This window comes from Grammomys surdaster, unplaced genomic scaffold, assembly GCF_004785775.1.
Source record: "Grammomys surdaster isolate TR1022 unplaced genomic scaffold, NIH_TR_1.0 126197, whole genome shotgun sequence".
Taxonomy (NCBI): domain Eukaryota; kingdom Metazoa; phylum Chordata; class Mammalia; order Rodentia; family Muridae; genus Grammomys; species Grammomys surdaster.
In genome coordinates, this window is record NW_021621002.1 from 4,140,431 (window position 1) to 4,154,924 (window position 14,494).

Consider the following 14,494-nt stretch of genomic DNA (forward strand, 5'->3'; position numbering starts at 1 on the left):
GGTGAGAGACCTGCTCTCCCAAGTGCAAAAGCCTGTGAGGGGCCGGGCCAGCTCTCCAGCTCCCACACCCTTGGAGCATGCTCACTTGTGCCTTTGCTATCAAGGCCAGCTCTACTGTGTTGCCCATGCAAGGTGCAGGGACCACTCTCTTGAGTGCTAATGCCAGTGAGGGGTCAGGCCTAGCTCCCTGCTCTCATGACCCAAGGGTCAGCTCTCCTGGTTACTGCAGGTAGTGAGGTGCAGAAGAGGTGGTCACCCACACACACACACATACACACACCACCTCATAGCAGACAAGTGGCAGAGCCAGTTCTTCTGTGCCCCTCCCCCAGGCTGGCCCATCTACACCCCCTTAACCAGAGCCAGCCCTACTGTGCTTCCCAGGTGAGGTGCAGCGCCAGTTCTTCTGAGTGCTACAGTAGGCAAGGGGCAATGCCAGCTCACCAGCTCTCATGACCCCAGGCTCAGCTCTCCCGATTGCCTCAGGTGGCTATGGGCAAGGGGGCAAAAGGCATCTCTCCCCCAACGCAGACCACCTCTTGCCTCCCTCACTCACACCCCTGGTTCCTATTTCCCCTCACTACCCCTGCTGCTCAAGCGAGGTACAGGGCCTCCTCTTCCTAGTGCTGCAGCCAGCAAGGGGCAGGTACAGCTCTTCTGCTTTCGTGACCCATGTGCCAGCTCTCCTGACTACTGCATGTGGTGAGGAGCAAGAGGGGAAGGCATGACCCACTCCACCTCATAGCAGAAGAGTGGCAGGCCCAGCTCTCCTCATGTGCTGAGCCTTTGGGCTGGCTCACCTGCTCCCCACCACCAGGGTTAGCTCTGCCGTGCTGTCCAGGTGAGGTACAGGGCCAGATCTCTCAATGCTGTAGCTGGTGAGGGACAGCGTAGCTCTTTCAAGCTCATGATCCTGTGGGTAGTTTTCCTAACTGCCAGAGGTGGCAAAGGGCACAGGCGGAGGTATCATCTCTGTGCCGGTGCCACCTCGTGGCAGACAAATGATCACTAGGGCCAGCTCCAATGTGCTTCTTGAATGACACACAGGGCCCATCCTCCCTGCTAGCAGTGAGAGATGGGACCAGCTCTCCAGAGAACCTCACCATGGCCCCATATAATGGGGCTGGCCATTCGCAACAGGCTACTCCTCTGGGTCCCCAGTTCCATCTCTCTTCAGAATGCTCAGGCCGCTCCAGTTCTTTTTCTCTCCCACCTGACCACCACATACTCACACACTGTGGTGGCTCCCACTGCAGGCTGGCGATGTGGTTAGAGGCTGGCAGACCCCTGGGTGACATCCTCCATTGGTTCTGCATGGTGTGACCACAAGAAGTTGTCTATGGCCTGCCTGTGCTGTGCACCGGAGGGCAAGTCTGTGGGTGGCATAGTGGTCTGAAGCTCTCTGTCTGTCTTCTTCTCCTGCCCTGCACTGCCTGGATTTGTATTTGATGATTTGATTTGATTTGATTTGATGATTTGATTTGATTTGATTTGATTTTTATGAGTCCTAAGCAAAAGATAGCTTTGGCCACCAAGCCAAGCATCCAGCAAGGATGAACTAAGGACTGCCATCTACTCTGCCCTTGACTGATATAAGAACACCACCAACAAGGTATCTCTTTGCTCATTGCTGGGGTACGGGGGAGTATATGAATTTTAAAAAGACTTTTAGGGCTAATTATCCCTCCCCGTATTACCTCCTTTACCCTGCCCTCTCATGCCCCTCTCCATTTAATCTTTCTATTCTTCTTTCTCCCTTATCTCTTTATAACACTATATTCTATTTCTCCTTCCTTGGAAGATCTCCTCTTCTCCCATGATACTTTACTGGCTACCTGTCTTAGTCACTGTTCTATTGCTGTAAAGGGACACCATGATCAAGGCAACTCTTATAAAAGAAAGCACAAAAGAGAAAACATGCAGTACTTGGCTTTTGGGGTGTAGGTCACCTCACTAGGGATGACTGTTTCTAGTTCCATCCATTTACCTGCAAATTCATTGACATCGGTTGTGTTAATGTACCCCATCTTCATGGTCAATTCGTTAGTTGATGGATAGCTAGGCTGTTTCCAGTTTCTGGCTGTGAATAGGTCAGCAATGAACATGGATGAGCAAATGTTTCCTTAATATGATATTGGAGTCCTTTGAGTATGTGTCCATAAGTGTTATAGCTCGATCTTGAGGTAGATCAATTTCCAGCTTTTAAAGGATTTACTACACTGATTTCCACAGTAGGTGTACAAGTTTGAACTCCCACCAGCAATAAATAAGTGTTCACTTTTCCCCATATTCTCACCAGTATTTGCTGTCATTTGTTTTATTGATCTTGGTCCTTTTGACCGGGGTAAGATGAAATCTAAAAGTAGTATTAAATTTCATTTTTCTCATGGCTATGGATATTTAACATTTCTTTAAGTGTTTTTCAGTCCTTTGTATTTCCAAATTCTCTGCTTGGTTCTATATCCCATTTTCTAAAGATTTATTTATTTTATTTATATGAGTACACTGTAACTGTCTTCAGACACACCGTAAGTGGCCATTAGATCCCATTACAGATGGTTGTGAGCCACCATGTGGTTACTGGGAATTAAACTCAAGACCTCTGGAAGAGCAGCCAGTGCTCTTAACCTCTGAGCCACCTCTCCATCCCTCTATATCCCATTTTTAATTGGGTTATTTGCTTTCTTGATGTTCAGGTATTTAGTTCTTTCTATATTCTAGATACTAGCCCTCTATCAGACATATAATTGATAATGACATTTTAACACTCTGTGGTTGCCACTTGAATGACACTTGAATGTTTTTTGCTGCACAGGGGCTTTTCACCTTTATGAGGGCTCATTTATAAATTATTGATCTCAGTGCCTCTGCCATTGGTATCTTTCCCAGAAAGTCTTTCTGTGTGAGTCCAATCCTATTTCCTACTTTCTCTTCTGTCAGAATCAAGGTATCTAGTCTCATGTTGAAGGTTCTGAGCAGCGGCTCCATGCTCTAGGTCTTCAGCTTCTTTCAGCAGAGAGGTGACATATGTTGGCCAGGTGTTGGCAGAGCCAGGGCCATCTCCGATGATCCCTAGCTTCCTGCTTCTAAAGCAATGTGCATTGAATCAGAATTAAGTCAAACTCAGCAGGAAACCAGTGACAAGAAACCAACTGGCTCTTCTACTAGGAAAAAAGAAAGAACAAACTTAAAATTTATAAAAGAAGGAAGACTCCAAAGGCCTGTTTCTGAAGCTCACCACTCACCAATCCTTGAGAGGGTTGTGCATTCAAGACCCTCCCTATACAGAGTTTCCACGGACCCATTTCTACTTAATGAAACATCTATAGTTTAAGCTCTGCATATATTTTTGAAAATAGGTCCTGCCAGACCGGGTGGCATATTTCTTTTTTTTCCCATTTAAAAAAAAAAGTTACTTTTTTTAAACTTATTCACTTTACATCTTGGTCACTGCCCCCTTCCTGGTCACCCTCTCCAAAAATTCTTTGCCCCATCTTCCCTCCCCTTCTCCGAGTGAATGGAGGTCCCCTGGGTGTCCCCCGACTCTGGCACATCAAGTTTGTGTAAGGCTAGATGCTTCTTCTCCTACTGAGGCCAGACAAGACAGCCCAGTTTGAAAATATCCCACATACAGGCAACAGCTTTTGGGATAGCTCTAATTCCAGTTGTTCAGGACCCACATGAAGACCAAGCTGCACACCTGTTACATATGTGCACAGAGGCCTAGGTCCAGCCCTTGTATGTTCTTTGATTGGTGGTTGAGGCTCTGAGAGCCCCAAGGGTCCAGGTTAGTTGATTCTGCTGCTCTTCCTGTGGAGTTCCTATCCCCTTAGGGGTCTCAATCTTTCCTTTTATTCTTCCATATGAGTTCCCAAGCTCCATCCACTATTTGGCTATGGGCATATGCCTCTGTCTGAGCCAATTGGTGGATCGGGCCTCTCAGAGGATAGTCAGGTGGCATATTTTGATCCTGGCACTATTGGAGGCAGAGGCCAGCAGATTTTAGTGAGTTTAAGGCCAATGTGGTCATTGTAAGTTTTAGACTAGCAAGGACTACAGAAAAAAGATGTTGTTGTTGTTGTTGTTTAAAAAAAGAAAGAAAATAGGTCCCACAAGTACCACAAAACAAAGCATGTGACAGAAGCAGCACCTTCCTATCTGAAGGAAGACCAGCCGAGGGACAGCCAGATAGTAGGTCCTCTGAATTGTCTTCTCGAACTTTCCTAAGGTGATCCTTGCTGGTTCTACAAAAGCAGAATAATGTTTGCATTTAAAATATCTGTTCTCTAAAAGAGGTGAAAAAGATGTGACACATCACACCTGAACACTCTCAGTATCCTAATTCTGACAGACTGTCAAACGGCAGCCTTAAGACAACTGGAAAAACATTGTCTTGATCTGTACAATAGATCGAAGTATTCTCTGTGAAGCATAACAGTGAACTTAAAAGCCATCTTAGTATCTTTTTATTTTAGAACACAACAGGAGGTGGAGTTGAATGATATGTTTTAATATGTTTCAATAATTCAATCTAAAGAAGAAAATGTTTAGATGTGGCAAGAGCTTAAAATGCAGGTAGACATCATTTGTTTATGCTTGAAATTTTATAATTAAAAATTCCTCATGCAAATGCCTATAAGTATGTAACTCTCCTATTAACACTACTCTAGAGAGCAAAATTTATATCAAACTCATAAAGCTGTGTGGCTGGGCAGGATGTAAGGCGTTTTCCAGTGTAGCACCTTGCCCTGTGTCCCAGAGGAAGGACCTGACTCCCTCAAGCTCTTCCAAGTGACTCAGCCAGTGCTCCTTCACCAAATGGCAACCAGGAAAAGCATTCTGCTCTCCAGCCCTTGTGCTATCCTCGTAGAAAGGTATCACCCATGGCTATCTTATAGAAGCTAGCAGCTCATTGACTCGTCCTGGATAGACCAGCGTTAGCTGATTCTCCTCAGTCTCTCCAGCCTCATCTACTTCCCACACTTTCTTGTCCTTCTTTCTCTACCCACAGGCTTCCTATCCCCCAGGCTCCCAGAATTCTTCCCAGCTCTTCATTTCACATCATTCTCTGAGGTCCATCTCAAGCTCCTCCCAAAATGTCACTTAACTTCAAAGCTCAGCACAACGGGGCAGTCTACCCTCCTCTAATAGAAAGTGTTCTCATCCCTCTCTGGATACCCCTAACCCTTGCTGTGAGCCCCACTATGGCCTAGCTTTTACTTATTTCCTTCTTTATAGTAAGCCATCTAAATGATCTACCCAGTTTTGATAACTTCATATCAGGCAAGTGAAGACATCAAGGAGGAACAAAAAGAGAAAAGAGAGATGCTGAGGCCAAAGAGGCCCAAACCTGGAGCTGTCTCTGGGGTGTGGTCAGCTCTGTAAGTAGTAAAGGAGGGGTCCAGAGTGATAAGCTCAAAGAGGAGCATGCTTTATAAGTATGCAAACCAAACCTGACCTTTTCCCAGCTGGGAGCATCAGGTTCTAAGAGAAGCCAGCCTATGAGGGGAGGATTAGATGAGAATTACTCTGACATGGGCAAAATCAAGACAGTCAGTCCAATAAAGGGGATGTGGCAGCACCAAGTAGATCCTCAAACTGGAAAGATGAAGAGAGATTGGCAGGATGTCAGCCCAGAGGCAGGGATCAGGGTAGACCTCTATCCCAACAGAGGAAAAGGAGTACGCATCAGGAGCACAATCCCAAACCAAGTTTTGTGTGACGTTTCCCTGTGAACAAACACATACTCCTCTCTGCCTGAACATCAATGTCAGACCAAAGAAATGATTCCACACAAAGCAATAATGATGAGCCAAGGAGTTTACTGGGGCTACTTTGATGAGCATAGGAGAAAGGATTACAGAGGTATGGGTGACCTCAAAACAGCAAGATCACCAAAAAGTCCACCAACATAAGTGATGACTCATAGGCACCATACAGCTTGCATCCAATGCCACTAAGCTATCTCTACTTCCTGCAATGGTGGGCTGCTCTTATCACATCGGGAATCTTCTCTCGTTGGGAGCTTCTAAGCTATGTCCATTCCATTAGCTTCCTGAGTCTGATGAGCTTCCTTCCTTCTTCTAGGTGAGATTGTTTCAATTTGGAAGAGGTAAGCTTCACAACACCAGGCAAGACAGATGTGCAGATAGATGGACCTGGAGAGTAGAGGAAAGCCAGAAACCAACACTGCATGGGCAAGGCTCCCCGGCTTGCTAATTCCCCTCACACTGACAGACTCTGACGTAAATGGTAGGAGAATAGTTATGTTAGGGCTATGCAGAGGAATCAAACCAACAGGATAGATGATGGATGGATAGATAGATAGATAGATAGATAGATAGATAGATAGATAGATAGACATATAGAGCTACTATAAGAAATTGTCTCACTTAACTAAAGAGACTGGCAAGTCCAAAACTCTACAGGATGTGATGGTAGACTCAGGAAAGCCAATTGTCCAGTCTGTGTCTTGAGGCAATCATCTGTAGAGTTGTCTCTTGCTTAGGGGAAGCTGAGCCTTTTGTTCTCTTCAGTTCTCCTACCCATTGGGTAAGGCCTGACCACATTACGCCGGGCAACTTGTGTTAATCTCTTCTAAAAACATGATCACAGGGAGTCCAATTTAATAGAAATGCCTCAGTCTTGGGAAATGAGTAAAGATTGGCTTAAGAGACCACTCCTTCGTCTCCTCAAGCTAAGTGGCTCATCCCCTCTTGCCAGACTACCAGCATACCCTGTCTAATGCCTCAAGCTGGATAAGTGACTGCATCATATAAAGCCACAAAAAAAAATATTTAACCAAAGATTTGAGAACCCCACAACCCAGGCAAGTCAACACATTAAAAATATCTCCATTGCTGCTGAAACAGAAAGGGGCTTGTAGTGATGGAAGTCTTGCAATAGGCTGGAGAGAATTGGCTAAAGCTTGTGGGGCTGAATGAGAAAGGCTACTCAGATGGCCCAGTGAGAGATGTCCACTTAGCTTGTAAAGAAGAAGGAATGGCCTCTTATGCGAATCACGGTGGTCCAGACACCAGAGCCAGCCTGCCTGGTTTTACCCTAGGTCCACCATTTATAAGCTTGAACGAGACGCTTCCTCTCCTAGCACTTCACTTTCCTCCTCTCTAAGATGAAGCAAGTAGCAATATCTAAATTCAGTGTGACATCTTAAGTCCACAGGTCAGAGGCTGGCAAAGCACAATGCAGAGCTGGTGAACCCGGCACCACATCAGTGCTGTGGAACTGCTTGATGGCTTTAGTTTAAGAACCACAGAAGCTATGTTCTGTGCTCTCAGCATTCTGGAAAGCTCAACTTGATTTTTTTTTTTCTTCAAATGCTGAAACATAAGAAGGGACCAGCCACATAACTGGTCTTACTTACTCCAAATTACACTTCAGGCCCATGTTTTTACAAAGCAAATCCACTTAAGTTACCCAACTGAAACTCACCTAAGGTCTCCTGCTACCTTAGAAAAGGCCCCCAAATCCATGCCATGCCCTGTATGGTATCCTAATTCATTCTGAATACAGGTCTCAGCATACACTCACTTCATACCTATCTCTAGAAGTCCCCCAGACATAGAGCTTGCCAGCTTCCCCACATTCTTTGAATTGACTTCAGAGACTGCAGTCTATAGCCTGTGCCTAGAGCCGCTGTCCTTGGGCTGGTTATAACTCAGTAGTACAATGCTTCTGTAGCACTGTGGTTTCCATTTCTAGTACTAGAAAGGAAGTCTTCCTAACCCATGACCCTGTAGACCACACTACTATCTGTAACTAGATATGAGTCAGTGGAACTATAACTAGACGTCCCACAACTCTCTGTCTTCTTCTTCAGTGAGCCTCTGAGATCAGGAACCAACCTTGGCTTTGGAATCCCACAACGTTCCAGCCACACAGAGCTCAAGAAGTATGTATGGACACAACTTAGCTCTAGAGATGACAAGGTCAGCCCCAGTCAGGCTCCATTGCCCGGAATGCTATGTTGGGATTCTGATATTACCATGCGGTGGTTGGGTGACCCTGTTCGCATAATTTCATGAAAGAGTAGAAAGTTGTTTCTCACAGTTTCAGAGACTGGAAAACCCAAGATCAAAGTGCCACCAAGTTCACTATCTAGCCCAGGGTCTGGTTTCGCCTTCCCAAATACCAACCTGTTGCTACATTCCCCAGAAAGGATAGGTACTGTGTTCTCACATGGTAAGAGGAAGGGCAAGCAAGCCCCTTTTATAACACAGTGACTGGTTTACATGATGGAGCCTGATCACCCACTGAAGCCCAGCACTGAGTGAGTGTCAGCAGCATGGAACGAGCAATGCTTGCCTACACCGCAGGATGTTTGGGAGTAACAAGGACACTTGGCACCCATCTCTTTGCTAAAAGTTAACCTTCCATACAACACTGCATCAGGTTTAAGATCAAACAATAAAGTTAAAAGGAAAAAAAAGTGGTCTTTACCCAAACAGCCTGAAGCCATTCATGCCACATTTTGTAAAAAGCAAGTAAATCTAAGTTTAGCATTCAGTAAATATATCTCTGTGTTAGGGTTTTATTTCTCTGAAGAGACACCATGACCAATGCAACTCTTATAAAGGAATGCATTTCCTTGGGCCTGACTTACAGTTTCACAGGTTCAGTCCATTACCATCAAACCAGGAAGCATGGCAGCCTGCAGGTAGATATGATGCTGGAGAAAAAGCTTAGCACTTCTTATGGGCTAAGCATATTCAAACCATCACATTCCACTCCTGACCCCCATAGGCTTGCTCAAACACATGTATGGAGTTCATACCTAGTCATAGCAAAATGCAAAATACATTTAGTCCAACTTCAAAAATCTCCGTAGCAGTCTCAACAATGTTAAAAGTCCAAAGTTCAAAGTCTCTTTTGAGAGACTTAACAGTAATCCCCTATAAAATCAAAATCAAAAAGCAGATCACATGCTTCCACATTACGGGATATATATTACTATTCCAAACATCATTGTGAGGAAATACTGGACCATAGCAAGACCAAAAACCAGTTGGCAAATTCCAAACTCTGCATCTCTATGTCTGATGTCCAACTCCTTTCATCTTTGTTGACTGCAACACAGTTCTTTCTCTTGGGCTTGTTCCACTCCCTGTTAGCAGCTTTCCTCAGCAGGTATTCAACAGTGCTGACATCTTGGGGTCTCCAAGGCAACTTCAACTTTACAGTTTCTTGTTCCAATGTCTGAGATCCACTAGTGATCTTCTGGGATCCTCCAAAGGGCTGGCATCACACCTCCAGCTCTGGCATCTGTAACACTGTAGGCTCTGGTTGACTCCACTCCATTGCTGCTGCTGTTCTTGGTGGTCATTCTACGGTACTGGCATGTCCAACATACTGGGGTCTTCCACTGCAACTACACTTCACTAATAGTCCCTCATGGTCTCTCTTCATAGTGCCAAGCCTTAGCTTCTTTGCATGACCCTTTTAGCCCTGGACAACTAGGGCTCCACCTTTACCAGTGGCCTTCCATGGCCTCTCATAGTGCCAAACCACCACTGTTCTTCATGACTCCTTCATTCCTTGAAAACCATACACCTGGGTAAGTCTTCCACATTACCAAGTCAAGCTACAGTACAAGGTACAAGGTACAAGGTACAAGGTACAAGGTACCACCTTAGCTATCTCTAGAACACAGCTTCTTCATGCTCTCAGAAAACACTTCCCAGAAGATTTCACCTCAGTGATGCTGGTCTCTTCTAAATCACCCATAATTTCTTAGCTCCAGCTAGCCAGCATCAATTGTCTACGTAATCCTTTCTATTCTTGACTCTAAAGCTAGAGCCATGTGACCAAAGCTGCTAAGTTCTTCTGTTTGCTGGGGCTCAAACCCCCCTTGTTCTATTACATCCTTTGTTGCCTAGGCTTGGCTGTCTTAGTACTTGCTCTGTAAACTGACGTTGAGCTCAAACATCTGCACGCCTCTCTTTCTTGAATGCTGGGATTAAAGAAGTAGTCCACCACACCTGGACCTAAGTTTCTTTTTACCTGGAACTTGCTCTGTGTCAGGTTAGTCTCTGGCTCCTGAGATTAAAGGATTATATCACCATGCCTGGACCTAAGATTTTCATGTTCACTGTGCCTCAAGATTCAGATCAAAAGTGTTTGTTTTCCATCCTCGAGATCTGGATCACAGATGTGCCCTCCATTTCTGGATTTTAGTTCATTTCAAATTAAAATTCTAAATGAAAACAATAGCAAGGTAATAATAATGCCTAACATGACATAACTATGCCTTGTTCAACTCCAAACATATAAACAATAAGCTAAGCTGGGTGGGATCTTGCTCTGAGGTCATTTAATATCCTTAACTTAATTCCATTTAATATCCTTGAACACAGGATTTAGCTTCATTGAACTTCCTGGTGCCCCTTTAATAATTCAGCCATACATGTTGTATTTTTCCTTTCTAAGCTTGCTACACTTGATCAAAATGTTCCTGATGATAGTAAGCTAGACAACCAAGTCAATGCTGGGTTTTTGTTTTTATGAGATGACCCTTACAAGTGCAATTAATCTGAATTTCTTCACCTTAGCCTCAGGCAAACCCTTCATACAAGGGCAAAAAACAGTCACATTCTTCATCAAGTATCACAGGAATGATCTCTAGACAACAAACTAACATTCTTCTCCTCTGAATCCTCTTGAGCCAGGCCCCCAGAGTACAAATAACCCTTAGAACCAATGTCATCCATATTTCTACTAGGATGGCCCATTAAACCTGACTGAAAACATTTCAGTGCTTTCCAAACTCAAAGTCCCAAAACTCATATTTCTCCAAACAAAAACATGGTCAGGCTTATCACAGCAATACCTCAGTCCCTTGTACCAACTTCTGTCTTAGTTGTGGTTTTATTTCTCTGAAGAGACATCATGACCAAGTCAACTCTTATAAAGGAAAACATTTAATTGAGACTGGCTTACAGTTTCACTGGTTCAGTTCAAGTGAGCTAGTTGAGCTGCTTGCAAGTTGTGCAGTTAGCTGCAGAATTTTAACTTTTGTGAACTTCTGCCCTACTACTGAGATGTGTCATCACTCTGGGATGGGCTTTGCTGATGCAGATGCCTTTATTCTGTTCCTATAAGTAACCCCTCACACATATTTCTATAAGTAACACCAATAAACACCTTAGTACCCCAAATGGACTTTGGTAATATCCTTACTGTTTTCTTTGGTTGATTCCCTATCTGAGATTTGTAATTGTTGGTTCACATTTCCTAGGTTTGAAGAGCTTAACTGAGAGAGAGAGAGAGAGAGAGAGAGAGAGAGAGAGAGAGAGAGAGAGAGAGAGAAAGTATTCCTAGGCTGTGCTTAGGACAAAATTGGAATTTCATATCTTTGTAATTCATAGCAGAGGGGACAGACTGAAAATAGATGTGCATTTTCCTAAGTTATAAAAACTAATGTTTCTTTGGCAAGCAGTTATCAATTGGATATAGCTTCTGCATTAAAAATGAGGGCTTGTGTCTACTTCCCCTCTCAGTGCTAGGACCCCATCTGGTACAGATCCATGCAGGCCCAGTACATGCTGCCTCAGTCTCTGTGAGTTCATATGTGGGTCATTCCTGTAGTGTCTAGAATGCCTTTCTACCTTGGTATCTTCCCTCCACTCTGGTTCTCCCAGTCTTTCTACCTCCTCTTCTACAGAGTTCCCTGTGCCCTGGGGGAAGGGATTTGATGGAGACATCCTGTTAAGGACTGAATGTTTCAAGTCTCTCACTCTGCATATTGCGGGCTGTGGGTCTCTGTGTGTGTTCCCTCTGTTGCAGGTACTGCATCATGAGTATAGCAGGGTGTTGTTAAGGAGTCATTTTATTACTATGCTTCTTTAGCAGCACAGTATACTTGGCTTTTCCCTAGGGAAAGCATCTTTTTAACGTAAAAATTCTTTTGACTACTCATGAAGATGAGAAGATTTTCACCTGCTGTCATTTAGCTACATACTGTTGTGCTATAAATCCATGACTTGTGTCATTTTTCTTTTCGTGTAAATCTGTGTTATTTTGATGCATGTTTAAACCATTAACAATTTCTATGCTCCAGCAAAGAAAAAAAATTCATCAGGATTACTCTTTTTTTACTCAAGACTGTGCTCATATATTTTTTATAGTAAAACAAAATAAGCTATAATAAGACAAGACAAAAACCAACACATTAAAATTGCACAGAACAAACCAACAGAAGGAAAAGAACCCAAGAATAGGCACAGGAGTCCAAGATTCACTCACTCACACCTTCAGGAGTCTCATTAAAAACACTAATGGAAGCCACACTATACACACAGAAGACAGAAGACCTGGCGCAGACCTGTGCAGGCCCTGTGCATGCTGCTTCAGTCTCTGTGAGTTCGTGTGAGCTTGGATCATGTTGATTTGGAGAGCCTTGTGTCTTTATGTCCTCCACCCTCTCTTGGCTTCTACACTCTTTCTGTCCTCTCTTGCATGGGGTTTCCTGAGCCCTTAGGGAAGCACTGGATAGAGACATCCCATTTAGCGCTGAATGATCCAAGATCTCTCATTCTCTGTACAACATCTGGCTGTGGATCTCTGTGTATTTTCTGCAACAGGAAGCTTCTCTGGTGATGACTGAGCATGGAACATGCTCACATCTTTAATGGAAGACTTCTAGATTAAAACAAAGCACAGAGAAGAGTCTGGAGCTTATGTCTGCTCTAGCTTTCCTTAACTATAAATATACTGTGTAAACATTATTAACTAGTGGTGGGTCAAAAAGTGGTTGTTGAGTTGCAGGGAAGGGAAAGAAGGAAGAAGAAACATACCATTTCCTGTCCAACCCCAGCCCCACACCCAGAGCAACTAACAGTTTCTGACTTGAGCCAGATCCTGATCTGAATCAAGTAGCCACATTTTCAAGCCATTGTTGGTCCCTTCGCCCATCTTCTGTCTCCTACTGGCCTGACTCAGGTTCCTGGCTTTGTCTAAAGCTGGATCTCTCACCTCTGGGAATCTGTGAACAGAAGAGACTGTATCTCTCCGACACCCCTGGTACTGAGTACCCAGAGCTCTGAAAGCACCACTGAGTGGCCAGTCATCTGGACCTAGCAGTCTATGCATGGCTATGCGACAAGACCACATCCACTGGCTGGACACCAGATCCACTGATTGGTGGATCCGGATTGGTATAGCCACCTCTTCATCAAGACTGTGGGCATAGTGACTGGAGATCAGGAATCCTATGTATGAGATATTTGCTGAAACATTTGAGCCTGTGATCCAAGAGGGATATCAGGGATATGACCCTTGAACAACAAAACTCATTGCTGACTTTGATGCTAGTAAAATCCATTCTGGCTATTTTGATGAGAGGTATGTTTTTGCCTTCTAGAGTCAGAACTGGCCAAAGTATCAGCGGACTCAATCTCCGTCCACCCTGAAATCAGACAGAGTAAGGAACAGGTAGAATGTGTTGTGGTAGATGTACTGAGTGGCCAGAAGGGTGACCTGGTTAGGTGATACCACAAGCCCAGTGAGATGACAGAGGTTGGACAGTGACAGCTTATTGATGACCCTTTTTCTGTTTGATCACATTGCTGACTGCAGTAGGAATATCTCAAGACCAGGCAGATGCTCAACAATAAGAGTTTCTTGATCTAGGTGAGTGAGGAGGACCACATATGGGTTATCTCTTTGGAGAAAGATGGTGATGTGAAGGGAGTGTTTGAAAAAGGTGGAGAAGCAGATCCGAAAATGAGGCTGAGAGCTCCTGTGGAACGAGCATTCAGGATACATCTCTATCTGTCCATCTAACTTGGGGCCTGGACTTCAGGCAGGAGTGCCTATCAAACTACCAGTGCTCAGCCAAGATAGCCTCTTCCCGAAGATCCTGGAGAACTTAAGATCCCAAAACTGTGGAACTGGAGGAGTGGTCACTGCTGCCGTAGGCAGTGTCTTTGACATCTCTAATTTGAATTGCTCTGGCAAGTCAGAGGGGGTGCCGGTACAACTGGTCATTGGTGGAGTAAATTGTCTGAGTGACTGTGAACGGTGTCTGGAGAGAGGACAGGCTGTCTCGTGTCCACAGCAAACATTAACTCCCCATCCCGAGCAGATGAATGAAGATTCCAAGAACTTGTGCATATTTAACAGTGGCCCATTCTCCTTGCACTAAACCTGCCCCTCATCCCCTGTCCTAGTAAAGACTCCACATTATAAAAAGACAAAGTGGTTTCTCTTAGCAATATTGTCTGACTTTTATGAATTTTCTCAACTACATTTATCCCTTTTCACTGTCGTTCAAAATTAAATGGGTAACTTCTTTACAGGTGTTGAAATTTTATTTTGAACACTTGTGCAAAAATATTATAAAATGTAGTTAACATTAACTGGGCCCACATTTCTCGAGTTCTTATCCGCAATGATCCTAAGTTAAATACATATGCATTTGTGTGTGTGAGTGTTGAATTGTGTCCATGAGCTTTTAGACAGCGAAAAATTGGCCACT

At 44.3% G+C, this 14,494-nt stretch overlaps 1 non-coding gene and 1 pseudogene across 1 annotated transcript; one reads left to right on the plus strand and one right to left on the minus strand.

Annotated features, from left to right (window-relative positions):
* LOC114613222 overlaps nt 1-14,161 on the plus strand; it is a 31,547-nt pseudogene extending 17,386 nt beyond the window's left edge.
* LOC114613224 lies at nt 1,499-1,638 on the minus strand. Its single transcript, XR_003710147.1, has one exon. It is a non-coding gene; the product is annotated as a small nucleolar RNA SNORA48 (small nucleolar RNA).
* Nucleotides 14,162-14,494: the final 333 nt, after the last annotated feature.